The sequence below is a fragment of the Microtus ochrogaster genome, chromosome 19 (assembly GCF_000317375.1).
Source record: "Microtus ochrogaster isolate Prairie Vole_2 chromosome 19, MicOch1.0, whole genome shotgun sequence".
NCBI lineage: Eukaryota > Metazoa > Chordata > Mammalia > Rodentia > Cricetidae > Microtus > Microtus ochrogaster.
In genome coordinates, this window is record NC_022021.1 from 49588703 (window position 1) to 49602863 (window position 14161).

The window sequence follows — 14161 nt, forward strand, 5'->3', positions numbered from 1 at the left end:
AGAGAGAGAGACAGAGAGAGAGAGAGACAGAGACAGAGAGAGAGACAGAGACAGAGAGAGAGACAGAGAGAGAGACAGAGACAGAGAGAGAGACAGAGAGAGACAGACAGGAGAGAGAGACAGAGAGAGAGACAGAGACAGAGAGAGAGACAGAGAGAGACAGAGAGAGAGAGAAAGGGAGAGAGGGGGGAAATAGGGAGAAAGGGAGAGGGAGAGAGAGAAAGGGAGAGAGAAAAAGAGAAGGGGGGAGAGAGAGAAGCGGTCAGAATCCAGAATAGCCATGGTCTGACTGATAAGCATTCATCAGGGTCTGGAACGGAGATGCTGCTGATGACTAACCGGCTAATGGGGCAGAGTTAACCGTCAGGCACGAGGCCCCAGCTCCCTTAGAGGAGTCTTTCTGAAGAGCTGGGGATCCATCCAAGTTCTAAAAGCCAGTTTGAGTGAAGGGCTGAGGACACAGTGGAAGACAGCCACAGGGTATCAAAGACAGCTGAGTCCACATATGCACAGATAAGACACTGGAAGCGGGACTTTGTAATCATACAGTCATAACAAGGGTCAGAAAGTAGGGAGATGCCTTGGTGAGATCTGTCCAGGCTGATCTCATGAAGCTGGCTCTCTAGGGGGCTGGAAATACAGAGGCTGAGAGTCTTGACTAACAGTCCTGCGTCACTGTCGACCAAGGAGCCCAGGAAACCTAGGACAATGGCTGATTCTCTCATAATTAACAGGACACCAGGCAAGGTAAGAGCAAGCAGCACAGAGCTATTCCAACTCCTGAAGCAAAAGAAGGCCAGAAAGGCAGGCTTGTGCTTTGGTCATCGGGAGTGGCCCCTCCAGCTAGATCCATCTGTTTGGTATTCATAACTTAAATTGAAGAGGAAAAATCGGTCATCAGAATACAAGTTAATTATTTGGAACAATTAGTCATTTTCTCACCTAGTGTACGATTAGCCAACACCTCAGGATCCTAATTATTTCCACAGCAACTAGCAGGATGTAAGTGGAAATGTCACCGTTAATGTTTTCTAGTGAGAATTTTGTACCAGAGGCCATGCAAGTGTCACATTGCTGAAACAAGATGCAAATTATACAAATATTTATAATACTCCAAAATGCAAAGCAAGCTCATATTAAACAGATAGATCATGATGAGAAGGTCCAGTTCCCCAGAGAGAGCACACAGTCACACATCAGTTTCAGACATTCACACTTGCAACACGGATGAGAAACATGGGCGGGGTGATGCGTGGATGAGCAGACAGCTTGGCTTATCTTACTGCCCTCATGACACACGCAGCCACAGGCAGAGGCAGGAAATAATCCTGCATTCCTACATCCCTAGCTCCAATGAGTTTTCAAATTGTTTAGTCCCAGTTTTGTCTGTAAGAAAGCTAATTTTGAAACTCCCCTAAAAGGATGGATTGGATTAGAGAGATCATCTCTCTCTCTGTCTGTCTCTGTCTCTGTCTCTCTCTCTCTCTCTCTCTCTGTCTCTCTCTCCTTTCTCACCTATGAAATGATGTCATGAAGAAGAGCATGGGGCTCTAAATTTACTAGAACATAGAGAGCTCCTTCTTTATTAGAAGACACAGGGCAATCTCCCCATGATTCTGAGACAGCAGCAGTGAAGATGTGGTGGGGAGGAAATTCCCAAGGAGAGACCTATCCATCGGGACCCCACACTCTCTAGGAAAAGACCTGGGACAATGAACAGTCTCCAGCAGGAAAACCTGCTGTCTCTTACCGTTCTCTTTGCTTTCACCCCAACAACACCACCTACCTTGCCTATAACCTGTTGCTGAAGTGATGGATAGCATCGGTCCAGAGAGACGGTAAGAGCTGGGGAATGTGGGCTGCATGTATAAAACAAGACCAAGTTGGACTTGGCAGCTATGTGTGTGGCCTTCAAAGGGAAGCATTTCTTGATTGAGAGAGAGATGAGAGGATTCAGGGAACCTGGGGTTAATGCTGTTCATTTCAGGGTTGCTCATGTTCCCACCCAACCGGTAGACACAGGGTAGGGGGAAGCAGAGTCAAGATGCGGACCAAGGGCTGTGTTCACTAGGATGGACCTTCCCATAACAGAGAGAAATCTGTCCTCATCTTCATCCTCTGTTCGTGGTCACAATATTCCAAGTAAGATGTCAGTATTGCTCATGCCCCCTGCCTGCCTCAAGTTACATATAGCTTCTCTATAACATCCAACAGAAGTCTCGTCAATCAGAATCCTTCTCCCTCTTACAGGAACCCATACCCAAGGGGATGCCAGGAGACCCCATTGTCTTACGATTACCATCTCCAGGCCAGCTTGAGTGATGGCCGAGCGTTTCTGTACAGTGCTGCTGTGCTCAGCCTCAGATGCCGCTGAGCTAGGATTCATCTAGAGCAAGAACACCCTGCTTCCTGCCCCCCTTGGGGTGTCTTCTATTGAGTGTCCTGCTCTTCCCCTTGTCTGTGAAGTGGCTCCTTGGAACCCCTCCTCACTCTACTGTACCCCAAGCTGCTTTACGTCCAGGACCTCGGCACTATTTCTTATATAGGAAGGCTCTCCTGGTATTTCTGTGTCTGCCTGGACTCAGCATCCAAGTATTCGTAGAGGGCTCCCCCACCCAACTGGACTCACCCAGATCACTTCCTATTTGTTAGGGGACTCTGCACTCGTGTGTGTGTGTGTGTGTGTGTGTGTGTGTGTGTGTGTGTGCGTCCATGTATGTGTTGCTTGCTGCCTGTATTGCCTTACCACATTCTACAGGTATGTGAGGAACATTCTGGCAACTCCACGGTGAGTCCTCAGCAAACGTAAATTGTTTCCTCTGAAATGGCAGCAATGGCAGCGTCACTGGGTGCAAGCCTGCAAGGGGCATGCGATCTGCGGTGGAAGCATTGAGTCAGCGCTGCTGCAGCACAGAGCAGATGGTGCCGCAGGGCCTGCACAGAGGTGGACAGCACCTCTTGAAACAGCAAGGGGGCTGCTGCCCTTGGGGAGAGTGGTGTTTGCCTTAGTAAAGACACTTCCAAGATTCAGCAGGGACGAAGAAATAACCACAGCCTTAGGTGCCAAGTAAATCTGTGTTTGATGCAGATTTATGTTGCCACCTAATCTCCACACTGGTTTCTTCCTGACAGGAGAAACGCCGTCCCCAGAATAATGAGGTTCACACATAATAAAAACCTGACCAGTTTACCAAGTTAACAAGTACAGGTTTTAAATTCCCATCTGTTGGCTCCCCTAAACCACTGCTGGATGACAGCCAGGGGAAGGGTTTTTGAGGTCTGGACTGTGTCTTAGTATGAATGATGGGAAACAAAGAGTCTTAAGCTAAAATCTGAAGGGGATGGACTGACTGTGCCGGATGAAGGGGTTAGACCTTCCCCAGCATGAAGCCAGGAAGCTCAGGTGTGGGAGCGGGGATTTCTCTGGCAGAAGCCGTCTTAGAGTGCTCATCACTGAGCAAAGCCCTCTAATGAGATGGAAGCACCGGTGAAGAGCCCGCTGCGAAGCTGGGATTATGGTGGCTTTGCAGGAAAACCCAGAATTATACGCTGAACAGCCAATCACACTGTTAGGACTCAAACAAGGTTTTATTAGCTCAAAGAAGACAAAACTTATTCAATGCCACTCTCCAGATAAATAAAATGTTGATGCAGTTTTTTTCCTAATTAAAGAATTGCAATCATCACTCTTATAAGAACTAAGTATAAGTTTGTGAGGGGAGTCCCACTTTTTGTTTGGAATCAGTTAAAACCATGAGCAAATGCAACAGAGACCCCAACAGAGTGACTGTGTCATCACTTAGAGCCCACATTTAAAATATCATTTCCAGCTCTAAGAAACCGAGAATGCTCAGACAGACCCCAGCCCACACTTTCAGCACTTGCTGAGGTAGGTGGAGGGGGAAGCTCTTATCATGGTGGAAATCCAGGACTTGCTGCATCAGAGATGCCCGACAGACCACGTTAGAGGGGCATAGATGCCAGCTTGACAGCCTTCTATTGACCACGGAAGGAAATGCTCATGTATCGGTGTCTAAAACGCACTAGACGGTCCATAAGTCCCCTCTGTGGAAAACTTGACTGGGATACCTTTAGAGGCCGGGAACACCCATCATCCTCTGAAGACTGGAATATATAGGACCATGTCTTCTCACAAACCAGCTAAGATCGTATGTGAACAAGAAAGGAACAACATAGTCAGTGTCTGTGGAGCCCTGTGACTCAGGTCCTTGAACTAGGCAAGAATCCTAGTCAACAGCTCAAGCCCAGATCTCCACACCTCCCATGGACAGAACCTCGCTCCTCTCCTGCCCCCAAGGAGATTCTTTTATTGGTGCTTTAACAAACAGCTGCAAATCTGGATCTTAAAATGACAACCCAAAATAGTGGGGCCTGCAAGACAACTCAGCAGGTAAAAGCACACACTGCTGCAAAAGTCGGTGACCTGACTCTGATTCCCAGAACTCATGCCCTGGAAGCAGAAAGCTGACCCCTGCAAGCTGTTCTCTCATCTCCACACACCAGCAACTGAGGGTGTACACACTCTCTCACACATATGCACACTCACACACATACACACACACACACTCACATGAACGCACACACTCAGTCACACACAAATACATACTCACATGCAAGCACACACTCACACATACACACAGTCGCTCACATACATGCACGCACTCACAAATGCACCATACATGCATGCACACACACTCAAACACATATGCACACGCACATGCAAACATAACACACACACATACACAAGGGGGAAAATAAATTCTTAAAAAGACCTATAAAATGGTTCATGAGGAGCTGAACCAGGGAGCAGCAGAGATCTTTGTCCTCTGAGGATTGCAGACAAAGCTTCCCCCCTCTTTTCCAGCTTCCACCAGCTTCCTGCCGATCCTGGCTCACACTATTCCCTCTGCATACACCTCCTCTCCTCTGACCCTGATTCTTGCCTTCCGGTTCCAACAGAAGGACCTCGTGGCCACTTGGGCCCACAGGAATCCACAGCAACCTTACAAGCCCTAGGCCCTTCATTGCATAGCTGCAATCCTTTTCCGTGGGAGGTGACACACTCACAGGGTCTGGGGATCTCGGTGAGAACATTTTGGAGGTCTATGATTCAGTCTCACAGAACATCAGAATTCTATTGCAAGTTTTCAGAGCATGTGAAAGGTTAAGGAAAGTGCTGACCTACCACTGAACAAATCCTACAGATAAACTGTAAAAAAAAAATAAGAGGGAAGTTGGGTTAGCCTGCCAGGAAGAGGAGTTTAAAATACACACAGAACTTTGAGGTCCCTGCTACAGCCCAGTGCTGGAGGACTTATTTAGTACATACAGAACCCTAGGTGAAATTCTAGCACATATGGGGGAGATTCCACACAGAGCAGGCCACACAAGAAGCAGGTGTGTTCTTGTGTTTCTCAGTGATGCACACTGCCTTCTGGGGCATCTTCTTTAAAGCAGCTGAGAGCACACAGGGACCTCTGTAGTTCACCAGATTAAAGAAAAAAATATCAAAAGGGGACATCAAAGGGATAGGGGGGAAGAAAGGGAAGGGGAAAGTGATGTACTTATATTTTAATGTTAAAATGTAAGGGCAAATGCATGTCAGTAATGAAACATTAAATGGTCCTATTGGAACACTTTGAGACTGAGAGATTTCTGGAAGCCATAACCAACTGGTATGAGGTAGAAAACCATCAGCACGAAAAGGCCTCCTGAAACTTTCCAGTATTAGTAGGACTGCCCAAATAAACTCGCTTCCCCAGCCAGGTTCCAGAAATAACAACATATTTGGAGGGTTTGTGCTTTGGGGTGGGGGTTTCCTTCTCCCACACATTCAGAGTAGCAGTAGGACCTCTGTAGCAGTATTTACAGGTGTGGAACTTTAGGAGATGAGGCCCTAGTAGGCAAAGCTTAGGCTATCCTTCTTCATGGAGTTGGCCATCATGACAGGGAGTTGGAGGGCGAGAGAGAGCATCCCATGTGCTGGACCCATTCTGGACTTGACCATTTCCCTCTGATCTCTCTACCATGTTGTGAGCCAATCAGCAGGGCCCTTAAGCGAGAACTTGACCACTCAAACCTAAGCAAATCTCTTACCTTTCTAAATACTCAGCTTTGGGTATTGTGTTACTACAACAACACGCAAATGAACCAACGGGGGAAATCACTGGGGAAATGTATAACCATGGAGCTGTGTACAGAGTCAGCTACTGCTCAGCCATATCACTTCTCAGCCCTTGAACTGCTGGGCACTGGAGCAGGTATTTCCTGTATGTGGAGGAGATCTGCCTTGGGGGACTCAGGAATAAAACAGTAAAGGCAAGGCCTAGGGCGTTGACTTGGTATGTTCTACTGAAAAGGACTTCTCCAGAGCAGGAAGATGAGTCATTTTGTCCCTTTCAAACAAAACAAAACAGCACGTTAGAAGAGCATTGGACCAGAGCTCTCCAGCCCAGAGTTTAATCTCTCAGTTTCCTCATCTGTAAGATGAAGCCATCACCCTTGAAGTCATAGGAATCCCCCTGCCATGTCCTTCCAGATGCTGGGACGCCAGGTGTGGTTCCCCACATCTAACATTCTCTAGCGTATCATCCTGTGTCTGTTCAGATTCCCATCCACACATTGACTGAGCTACCGGGTTACACAAGACTGCAGCACACTTCTGGATACATCCCCCAATGTTTCAAAGGGGAAACTACACGTTCCCCTGCTGTCTATCATATTCTGTGTCTTGAGGATTTGAAGAGACGCGGGATGAGAGTGTTGGGACTTAACTTTTATCCCCAAGGAAGCATGATAGAAGTTACTGATGGTGAAGTCATTTATATACCAAATTCTTGCCTCCCAAGGGTGATTTTAAGCAAGTCTTCATACCTGAAGAATTTATTAAAATTAAAACCATCCCTTTTATTGAGTCAGCTTCATTTCCTACACTGAATACTGAGAGGTAGCAGTTTCTAGCCAGTGTTTCATTGGAGTCCCACAGACAGTGGAGGTGGCTGGAACCTTATAAAAAAAAAACCCACAGTGAACTGGGAATGAGTGTGGGACCTGGTCTCCTGACTGGCTGGTGAACCTATATGTCTCCTACTTTATGTTATTCAGTAGAAGTACTGAGTGGTGACATCATTTTATAAGAGTAGACAGATATGGGCCATTTGAGCACCGGCACTGCCGCTATTAACTGTGTCTTTAACTATTTAGCAGTACACAGTGAAAGTTTATGTTTTGTTTTATCTCAAAAGATTGGTTCATATTTGCCATTTCAGGAATCTCTACTCACTGAATAATGGATGGTAATAATGCCTATGAAAACAAATAATAAAAAGCTAACTTAACAGTGTTCCTTATGTCACAGGTTATAGATTTGCCTAATTCACACAGCCAACAAACGGTGGGACTGAAATTTGACTCACAGTTTGGGTGTGGTAGCAGGTGTTATCCTGTCTCACTAAGACTCCCTAACTCAGGCATCCACCCATGAGTGTGATGGTAGGTGCTATCCTGTCTCACTATGATGCCCTAACTCAGGCGTCCACCCACCAGCCACTGTGAGCGAGGAGTATTAGTACTACCTCACTAAGAACTGAAGAGGTGGCCCTCAGCATCAAAGAGATCTCAAATGGTTAGAGTGAGCTCAGTCGCCACCTGTAGGAGTCAATGGAGATGATGCCTTGCCACACCCCCAACTCACGTGCAGAAACCCAACCCATGATGCACCTGGGGCCTTGAATTGTCATTGAGTCATTGGACTAGCACCCTCATGCATAGGACACCCTAGAGAGCTACCTCATCTCTCCCTCTACATGAAGACGTCATGAAAATATGCTGTTGATAAGCCAGGAAGCGGGGCCTCACAGGAGTGTGTCAACACCTTGACTCTAAGTCTCTAGAAAATTAACTTCTCATCAGCCAGGGAGATTGGGACATTTCGTTATAGGACTCAGACGAACTAAGACATCAAGGAAATGCTTCCCTTTGGTGACACCCTGATCAGCTTTCCTCCCCCTGGTTTAAGTTACTTCCTCCTGTACAGAGGTGACTGAGGGACCTTGGCAATCACGTCCACCCAAAACAACATCTCAGACTCTATCTCCTGGAAACTCAACCTGAGACATTTGGTGCTAGGCCTGAACTCCGAAGCAGACTCAAGAGCCAGGTTCTGAAAGGAGGCTATTCTCCACCTACTGTGTAGTAATTAGCCCATCACTATCGGCAGGTGAAGGAGTCTTGGGCATAGAGAAGCATTGAAATTTGGTCAAAGAGCTAAGATCTTCTCCGGGGTGATCTGAGACAAGGAAGCAGGAGGGCATGGGGGTTCTCAATTGCATGATATCTTTGCCACCGAGGGGATAGAGAGATTATAATTGTAAAGACTGTAGAATTCAGACACTATTATTGAGTGCCAAGGATACTTTGAAAAGATGGAATGATGCCAGTCACTTAAAGAGAAGCCCTGTGTGAAAATGGGAAGGACATCTTAAAGTCTCCTATGGCTAAGGCCAAAGCAGCAATAGGGTTTGATGGCAAGAGTCACCCACATTAGGGAAAATATTAATTCATGGGCAGAAACAAATGGCTTAACTAATTAATTAGTGGGTACTCCTGAACAAAACTGATGAAGGACTGGAGTCAAGACAGGAGCAAGAGACATGTGTGAGAACTTGCGGGAGTGGAGAGATTCTGACCGAGTGGCACGGGACAGCAGGTAACATCAACCACGTCCACAGAATCCCATGTGGCAGTGAGAACATGGTGGCATGTTGGCAGCGCACCCCATAGGCCACCACTTGGAAGCTGGCAAACTAGAAAAGGAATAGCGTGGCTTCTCAGAAAGAGCTCCATGTCAGACACAAGGCCCTGAGAAGAGCAGACATTGTCCTTCAGGGTGGGATAGGATTGTGAAAATTATGGGCAATATGTGGAGCTGTGTCTCCAAAGTCACAGTGGCTAGCTCATCATGGCAGGGTGATGGTTAGGATCAGCCCCACTCTGTGCAGACCCACGACAATCTCAGGAAGTTTGTATTTCCTAACCCCATGATTTTTGACTCTGCAGCCTATCTTAACTGTGAGTCTAGCAGTCCCATGAACACAATGCTTGAGGCCATTGACAGGTCATTGTAACAATCCATCTAAATCTGAAGACACATCTATCACCTGGCTGCTTTGGGCTCTGCACACCAGGAAGCCAGCAGCAACAAAAGTTGCCTACCTTGTGTGAGAGGAAATTACTTTGGCCACTATGGGGTCAAGACACACAGGAACCAGGCTCTCGGGGAATCGGAGAGAGTCTCTTGGTATACGATAATAACTAAATAATGAAACCACAGCCAGGTAAGGATTAAGTGACTGAGTTTCAGATCTATTAAGGTTGAGAATTGGGTCAACTGACCCAGTAAGCAACCTCCCGGGCTGCCAAGGGGATAATTAACAAAGAGGGGATAATAACTTGAGTGGGTGCAGGGGTGTGGACATTGTCAGTGAGGATTCTCTCATAGCGATGAGGATGGAAGTCTGTCAACAATCCTTCAGAAGGCTTCCCAGGGCTGTGAGCGCAGAATCACGATTGGAGAGGAACTAGAGGCTGAGAGAACTGGGTAGGGAAAATGATCATAGATCATGTGCTGTCCACCCAGTTACCCCTTGCTGGATTGACATATCGTGACCCAATTGTGAGAGTTATCAGCTGTTAGTGGACAGCTGTCCCCTTTTCCTGTTGATTGCGACTCCGTATCTGGGCAAGTTCCCAGTTCCTTCCTTATTTTACTTTACACCATTCTTTCCAGATTTATCTTCAGCACCCTGCCTCAGTGAATCATAAACAGCCTATCTGTGTATCTGAGGAGCTTAACTGATACAATCGGGGACCCAACTCACCTAAGCTTAGCATCTTCTTCAGTTATTAACTGGTTGTTGATGGTGAATGCCTGTAATCCTAGCACTTGGGAGACTAAACCAAGGGGGCCAGAGGTTCAAGGCCAGCAAAGGACGAACAACAAGATCCTTTATCAGAAACAAAACAGAAGGAAGAAGAAAATGAAGAAGACATCTTTGATCTGGCAGTCGTTTTCCCAACTCAATGAAATCTGACTGAGTTAATAGGATAGGACTGGTATCCACATGCAGTCCACAGGAAGAAAGAGGCCCAGGCAAGGAGGCTCAGTGTTTGAGAAAGCATTCTGTTCTTTCAGAATGCGCAAGTCAGGTTCTCAAAACCCATGTCAGAGGTCTTACAACTGCCTGCAACTCTAGCTCCAGGGGCATCTGATGCCTCTAGTCTGTGGGCATCTGCACTTCCATGTGCATACCCAAACAGACACATACCCTGCTTGTAATTGAAGATAATAAAAATAAATCTTTGAAAAGATATGTGTTCTGTGGGCATGTGACTGTGTGTGTGTGTATGTGTTTATACGTGTCTGTAAATGTGTGCATATTTATCACTGTATATACCTGTGACTGTGTACACAAGTGTGTCCATGTGTCCAAGTGTTTGAGTGCGTGCATACAAGTGTGTGTGTGTTGTGTGTGTGTGTAGCAGTGAAAATGACAGGCAATGCAAAAAATCATAGCAAAACTACTTTTTAAAAGTTTGATGTCTGCCTACATAACAGAGTCACCAACAATTACCCAACCATCTAACTGGGTTCCTTTAATTCATTCTTGACACTGTTCCTCATTGAAGCTGCAGCCCACTAACGGTACAAATCGACTTTGCCTTGTTCTTGTCAAAAGAAATTTTTCTTCAGTTTCTGTTGCAAGATTGTTTTCTTCGTGATTCTCAGAACTCATCATCAAAACCTGGGAAGGAATTTAATTACTTTAAAAACACACTTTCCCTCTTGTCAATGACAACTGTCACCCGGTCAACGACCACACTTCGGAACGGGGACCCCTTGGCAGAAATTCTATCAGAAAGCCAGGTCTCTGTAGAGGATGACTCACGGAGCTGTTTCCACTTTTCATGCAAGCCACAGAACACAGGCCACGATCAAGGAGAAATGGCAGCGGAGAAGTGGGTGTCTCCGCAGGTAAAAGCACTTACCCTAAGACTGGCGGCCTGAGCTCCTTCCTCGAGACCTTCATAGTGGGTGGAGACAGCAGGCTCCTTAGAGTTGTTCTCTGACCTCGACACATGTTCCATAGCTCACCTGTGATGACACATAGACATTCGTATATGCGTGCCCAAACAAGGAAACGTGTGATAGTGTTTAACCCTGCAAGACAGTTCTCAAGTATGTGTGCCAGTCTCAGGCCTGTACAGTCTTGCACTCATCTGAGACCACCAACAGACAATGAGAAGACCATGCCCAGATGTATGGTTTAGATTCCAAATTACAAAAAATGATGCAGGTTTGGAGAAAAGCTCTAGAACCACAATTTTTGAGTAGACTTTTCCCAGGTGTATTAGCGACTTTTATGATTCTGTGATAAAAATACCATGGCTAAAATCAACTTTAGAAAGACTTTTTTGATTTAGGGTTCCAGAGTCCACAGTGGTGCCAAGAAGCATGGGATTCGGCAGGAATGGGAAGTTGGCTGGTTACATTTTCATCTGCACGCTTCCTCCAGCAAGGCTGCGCCTCCCAAATGTTCCGTAACCTCCTCAAATCGCGCCACCAACTGGGGACTGAGCGTTCAAATATATAATATATAATGTTCTGGGTTACCTTTAGTGTTCAAACCATCACACCAAGCTCAAAGACGTAGAGGAAGAAGACGAAAGATACAAATAAATGAACTATATACTTCATTATTCATTTATTCATTTATTCATTATGGTATATAGTAACTATATACTATATACACTTCCCATCCAAACGACAGCCGTCTCTACCCAGGCCAGCCATGTCAAGAGAATCACTTCCCAGTGTCCACTTTTGTGCTTCTCCATCAACAGCTGGGGAGAGGGTGCTGTGTGGCATGGAGGCTTCTGGTTAAAGTCTGTGCCAAGCACTTCTTAATGTATGTAGACCCCAAAGACAGTAGCCAACATAGCTGAAGACCCTGTGATATTTTCCAGGGAGCTTATCATCTGGCTACATAAGGAGGAAATTGGTTTCTGTATATTTTAACTATTAATAATCCCTCATGCTATTATAAAATTCTCCATATACAAAAATATAGAAAGTGGGGAATAACAATTTATAAATTTCCCTGCGATATGACATTGAAATATTGAAAGTTACCAGAGTTATGAGGCCTTCAGAATTACAGTGTGTGTTATACTAGCTTTTACAACTGCTCTCTGCCCATTTGCAAAAGTCACAGCTCCGCTGAAACGTATGTCTCCCATTCCTGCCACTTGGCTTGTCCTCTTTATACGTTCTTATCTGCGAGCAATCGAGGTTTTGTGTGGTGTTAGCATTACACTGTGGTGAATTATTCGTTATGTTTTCTAGAACGTTTTTTCCACTCTAACACACACAAAAAAATATTTTCTGTTGAAAATATTACCTAAGTTCATATATGGATGTGATTTCTTTCTTTCTGCTGCTTCCTCACACGGGCCAATCTGGATTTCACTAACACTTCCTCTACTGATGGAAATGATTGTTTGGCGTCATAGAACTTTCATGGTCTAATTAACGTTTTCCAGTCCTTCTATTCCATGGGCGTACACTAATGAGGCAAGCCCTCTGTGTGTGTGTCTGGCCCTGATTATTATATTAGTCTATGTCACATATGCATGCTGTGTACTGCTTGTCAGGTAATACACGACTGTATGAATATGCATATACGGGTATTCTTATATATCCTTATCACTTCTATTCTTGATCGAGCTCACGTATTAGAGGTTCTAAGTCTGAGGCCTGCGTGAGGCGGGCGCACCTTCCCTACCTGTGCTGCCCTCACCTGCCTGATTCAGACTCATAGCGTCCTCCAAGGGAGTTGAAACGTCTTCCTGCTCCTTCCTGGATCAGAAGGACAAGGGCCCCCCTTCCCACCTGGGAACATGTGCTAAGTCTTCAGTGTTCGACACCTTTTGTGGGCTTCTTGCAGGGAACGTCATAGTGAGCAGAGCTCGTTTTCATCTCTATCCGTGTTGGTGCTTTTCTTTCAGAACAGCCACTGTTCATGTTTCTCTCGTTATTGATTCGCAGTTTGAGTCCCATTTCATCTTTGTGCTTTTGCTCTTCTCGAGTTTTGACGTGTCTGACGCTGATCCATGTCAATATTCAAGTGTTCTTGGACAAAGTACAGACTTGGTGCAGTTGTTCATCTTTGGGGGGTGTTTGTTCTTGTTTCATTAATTTCTTGGCTTGTGTTTATTTCTCCTGTTATTGCCCTCTAACGCTGCTTCGTGTGGGTTTGCTTCCTGTCTCGTTTGAACTCAACACTTGGCTCATTAGCTTTCCATCCAACTTCTCCGTGTGGTGGAGATGCCGAGTGTCTCCCCAGAGGCTCGTGTGTTGAAATTCGGTCCCAGATGGTAGTGTGACTGAGATGGAACTGGATGGCGAGGCACTAACTAAAGTTTCCTATGGAAATTTCTTTAAGTGTGTCTAAAGGGTTTCAGCCTATGGCATTCCTGTAGTGATTTGATCCCAAATCCCCTCAGTTTTATCTGGACTTTTTTAAATCCTCTGAAGCATACAAAAGCATTTGAATTAAGTCTTCAGTGCATGGTTAATTTTCTCTGAGTATTATTTATTCACAATGAGTTATTACATTGATAACATCTACAGAGTATACTTTCTACATACTTGGATGACTTAGCAGTCTAGAAGATGACAATTAAGAATCACATTAATCTTTATAGAGCTTGACTTATGCAGATGACACTGGAGTTTTCTAGCAGGTCAATAATGGAGCTTTAACAGAAATGGGATTGTCAGATGCCAGTCAGGAACAGACAGACGACCAAGGCCTTGGGAACAGTCAGGGGAGTGGCATCTTACAGGCTATTTCACAGTCTGCTCCAGAGTTCTCCCCGTGGTAAAACAAAAACAAAAACCAGCAAAAGAACCCTACATATTCTAATTGCCATTTTTATTAAGAACATACTAGAGACATTCTAGGAATATTTCCAGTATATGAAGCAGTATTGCTGCTACAGTTGCTATGCTGTTACAGGGTTGTCAGGACAGTCACCATGCTGAGACAGTGTTACTACAGTCACCATGCTGAGACAGTGT